The sequence below is a fragment of the Oryx dammah genome, unplaced genomic scaffold (assembly GCF_014754425.2).
Source record: "Oryx dammah isolate SB20612 unplaced genomic scaffold, SCBI_Odam_1.1 HiC_scaffold_2, whole genome shotgun sequence".
Classification (NCBI taxonomy): domain Eukaryota; kingdom Metazoa; phylum Chordata; class Mammalia; order Artiodactyla; family Bovidae; genus Oryx; species Oryx dammah.
In genome coordinates, this window is record NW_024070186.1 from 148642721 (window position 1) to 148648055 (window position 5335).

Sequence of the window (5335 nt, forward strand, 5' to 3'; positions counted from 1 at the left end):
GGGAAATAGATAGGGAAACAGCAGAAAGTGTCAGACTTTATTTTTGGGGGCTCCCAAATGACTGCAGATGGTGACTGCAGCCATGAAATTAAAAGACACTTACTCTTTGAAAGAAAAGTTATAACCAACCTAGATAGCATATTCAAAAGCAGAGACATTACTTTGCCGACTAAGGTCCATCTAGTCAAGGCTATGGTTTTTCCATTGGTCATGTATGGATGTGAGAGTTGGACTGTGAAGAAGGCTGAACGCTGAAGAATTGATGCTTCTGAACTGTGGTGTTGGAGAAGACTCTTGAGAGTCCCTCGGACTGCAAGGAGATCCAATCAGTCCATTCTGAAGGAGATCAGCCCTGGGATTTCTTTGGAAGGAATGATGCTAAAGCTGAAACTCCAGTACTTTGGCCACCTCATGGGAAGAGTTGACTCATTGGAAAAGACCCTGATGCTGGGAGGGATGGGGGGCAGGAGGAGAAGGGGACGACAGAGGATGAGATGGCTGGATGGCATCACTGACTCTATGGGCGTGAGTCTGAGTGAACTCTGGGAGATGGTGTTGGACAGGGAGGCCTGGCATGCTGCGATTCATGGGGTCACAAAGAGTTGGACATGACTGAGCAACTGAACTGAACTGAACTGTGCTATTCAGAAGAAGAAATTAGTTCCTACAAGTTTAATTTTCTTTCACCCAGTGAGAAAGGGGCTTTTCAAATGGCACTAGTGGTAAAGAACCCTCCTACCAACTCAGGAACATAAAAGATATGGGTTTGATCCCTAGGTCAGGAAGATCCCTTGGAGAAGTGAAATAGCAACCCATTCCAGTATTCTTGCCTGGAGAATCTCATGGTCAGAAGAGCCTGGCAAGCTACAGACTATGGGGTGCGAAGAGTTGGACATGATGAAAACAACCTAGTACAGCACAGTGTTTAAGAAATTGGGTGATCTTAATTTTTAAATTATTTATTTGTTGTATTATTAATTTTATTACAGAATCAAGCATCTTAATAACACTTGTTACTATTCTATGATACAGTTTTGGAAATCTGTTTTGTCTATAAATCCTCCTGTTTATAAGACAAACAGACTCAGTTCTTACTAGTTGGTCTTGTGGATTCTAGAAAGTCTCCCCACAAACACTGAAATTGCAAATACTGAACTATCGCTCCTAGGAGATATGCAGGCTTAGATTCCCCCAAGCCTCTGCTCACATTTTCTTCCACCTAAGCATCATTTCCCTTACCATGGTAAAATATAACTTTCTTAAGCTGAAATAGCGATGGCACCCCACTCCAGTACTCTTCCTTGGAAAATCCCATGGACAGAGGAGCCTGGTAGGCTGCAGTCCATGGGGTCGCTAAGAGTCGGGCCCGATTGAGTGACTTCACTTTCATTTTTCACTTTCATGCATTGGAGAAAGAAACAGCAACCCACTCCAGTGTTCTTACCTGGAGAATCCCAGGGTGGGGTTACCTGGTGGGCTGCTGTCTGTGGGGTCGCACAGAGTTGGACACGACTGAAGCGACTTAGCAGCAGCAGCAGCAAGCTGAAATGGTATAAAGCAAAGAAGCAATTATCTAAGGACACATCCTGCTAATGTATGCACAAAATAAATGTAGATAAAGCAGAGATGTTCAGAAACAGTTCAAAGCTATGGCAGAAGGAAGCTGAGATGCTGAGTGTAGTTCCTGGGAAGAAGTCTGGCTGGGCCATTTCTCACTGGTCTGCACTGGGTGTGCGCTGCTTGTGTAACAGCCTGCTGCAAGCAATTATTGAAAATTATTTTTTATCTTTGCCTTTGCTTCATAAAAGTGAAAATCCTCTTTGGATTTATTTCAGCTGGCCACCACAGGAACTAATGTAGACATTTTCTTAAAGTGAAGTGGCATAAAGCAAACTTTGAAAAGCAGGGGAAACCTGCATATGGATTTGTTTGTCAATATCTTCCTGAAATTAAAAAATCTCATTACAGTAGTGGGTGTATTTGTGACTAGTCACTCAGTCATGTCTGACTCTTTGTGACCCCATGGACCATAGACCACCAGGCTCCTCTGTCCATGGGATTCTGCAGGCAAGAGTACTGGAGTGGGTTGCCATTCCCTTCTCCAGGGTATCTTCCCTACCCATCATAGTAAAAATCCTACCATTTCACAAAATCCTCTTCCTCTTTAATAGTAAGGAGGTTTTTTTTTTTTTTTAATTCTTCTGCATCTTCCTGACCTGCAGAATCAGTCCCTCCTTCAAGTTCAGAGTTTTCACAACATAAACACCTCTTGAAATGTGCACACTTCCCAGTACTAGCCGAGGTTGGTTTACCATGATCCTCAGTGATGTGATGGGATCAGAAATTTCTTTGTTTTTTTTAGCCTTACAGCAGACTTGTCCACTACCTTTTTTTCTTGGTGGTCAGCTCACAAATACAGAGATTCACCTACTTTTCTTATTTCCCATAGCTAGGTCACGCCCTCTGGGTGTTACTTTCCCTCGTTCCCTTGTGGCCTCACAAACAGATGGAGGATTTCCTTTTCCTTTTGCTGGATGCACCATGTTGGTTCATTAACATTGAGCTTGTGGCCAACAAAATGACAACCCATGCCTACTTAGAAAAATCAAGCTTCTCTACTGCATGTATTTTCTGCATTTAGGAATACTAGGAAGCACTTCAACACTACTTTTCAAGGCCATTCTAAACAGTCAAATTTAAATAAATAAAATAGCAATATAGTACATAAAAAGCATAATAATGCAAAATACATGGCTTTAAATGGAATAGAAAAAGACAGCTGTTTTCTGAAACAGAGCTAAATGAGAAGGCAGAATATCACCTTGTTTTTCCTCAACTGGGAACCTTCCCATCAGGTGACTCCCCAGCACATCATTGACCAAGAACTCCCCAGCACATCTTTTCTGTACTGATTTGGGAGTTACAAATATATATGAGTGAGTAGCCAAATTTGGAATAACAGAATCAGAGAATTAATTGTATAATCATGATGTCATGTGTGCAAGGTCTTTTTCAGTTAAGATATTGCAGTATGAAGATGCTACCTAAAAGAGGATGGATGAAGGAAACACTCACCTCACCTGGTGTCTTGATTTTCACAATGACTGCAAGATTAATATTAAACAAGACATTCCTGGAAAATTATATTTGTGTGTGTTATAAATGAAATGGTTACATGATAAGGGGATGGCTTTACAAGTTATTGAACACTTCAGGGAAATTCTAATGACTGCAAAAAATTAGAAAAATGAAAAAAGTTGACTGTTGCTAGTCACCTTTATAAAGCGCTGTGTTCATCAAGAGTTACATCATATACCTATGGCTGATTCATGTTGAGGTTTGACAGAAAACAACAAAATTCTGTAAAGCCACTATCCTTCAATTAAAAAATAAACAATTATTTTAAAGAGTTACATCATTAAGACACATCAGGGAATATATAGTCTAACCTTCTGATGTTTCATTTATCTAAAGCTGAAATCCAGCCACTGTTCAGTTCAGCTCAGTTGCTCAGTCATGTCCGACTCTTTGCAACCCCATAGACTGCAGCACGCCAAGCTTCCCTGTCCATCACCACCTCCTGGAGTTTATTCAAACTTATGTCCATTGAGTTGGTGATGCCATCCAACCACCTCATCCTGTCATCCCCTTCTCCTCCCACCTTCAATGTCTCCCAGCATCAGGGTCTTTTCAAATGAGTCAGTTCTTCCCATCAGGTGGCCAAAGTATTGGAGTTTCAGCTTCAACATCTGTCCTTCCAATGAATATTCAGTGCTGATTTCCTTTAGGATGGACTGGTTGGATCTCCTTGCAGTCCAAGGGACTCTCAAGAGTCATCTCCAACACCACAGGTCAAAAGCATCAATTGTTTGGCACTCAGCTTTCTTTACAGTCCAACTCTCACATCCACACATGAACACTGGAAAAACCATAGCCTTGACTAGACAGAGCTTTGTTGGCAAAGTAACGTTTCTGCTTTTTAATATTCTGTCTAGGTTGCTCATAACTTTTTTTTCCAAAAAGCAAGTGTCTTTTACTTTCATGGCTGCCGTCACCATCTGCAGTGATTTTGGAGCCCAAGAAAATAAAGTCAGCCACTGTTTCCAGTGTTTCCCCATCTATTTGCCACGAAGAGATGGGACCAGATGCCATGGTCTTAGCTTTCTGAATGTTGAGTTTTAAGCCAACTTTTTCACTCTCCTTTTTCACTTTCATCAAGAAGCTCTTTAGTTCTTCTTCACCTTCAGCCACTGTTAGTTAGGTCCTAAAATCTATACATCTTGAAAGTAATTGAAAATTTATTATTAATACATATGGGTCAAATACAACTGGTGGCTATTTCTTTGGAGAAGCAAATGGCAACCCACTCCAGTGTTCTTGCCTGGAGAATCCCAGGGACGGGGGAGCCTGGTGGGCTGCCATCTATGGTGTTGCAGAGTCAGACACAACTGAAGCGACTTAGCAGCAGCAACAGCTATTTCTTAAACACTCACTTATGAATCATAAGAATGTAAATAGTATGAAGTGATAACTCTGGAGCTGATACCCACAGACTATGAGGTATTTTCCACACAGGATGTGAGCATAGGATTACCGTTGGTCAGTCCCAAATATTGTTTCCAAAACACTCCTCAAATCTACCTTGGTTCTGCTCCTGTTACAACTTCCTTGGTTTAGACCTTCTTTAGCTCTCTTCTGACCTAGTTCAGTCACTTATTATAAGTTGGCAAAACACCTTCGTGACCTAGCAGGGCTGGAATAAAGAGTTGGCAGATGAAGGGCTAGCAATAGCCAGCTCTCCCTTGGATAGAAGCCAGTCTGCAAGGACAGTCCTATGTGTTCACTCTGTGCTCAAAGAAGGAAGTTTCTGAAAGTTAAGGGTTTTGGTATGCATCTTTATTAAACTAGCTATATTTTCCCCCGACAAAGAAAAGAAGTTATTGGATAGGTAAGTTAACCTCATTAAGCCTGAGTTTTCACATCTGTAGGGTGAATAGAAAAATATGAATCAGCTTGTTCTCTGCACCTCTCTGTGTTTCAACTTTATTGCACATAAAAAGGGGAAAAGTCATTTTAGAAATCAAGTTAATCAACTGAGATGTGGCAAGAGATCCATTTATAGCATTTACTTCTACTTTTAAGTCAGGATTTTGTGGCATTAATTTTAACCATTTAGAGATGTTTAGCGACTGTTTAGTCCTCAATTCTAATTCGTGGCAATGCTCAAGACAGAAAAGTTTGTTAGACCTCTGAGCCTAAATGTGTGATGTTACTAAATTATGCTCTGATTGGAAGAAGAAAAACAAATACATTTCAGTTATTTGATCATGGACGT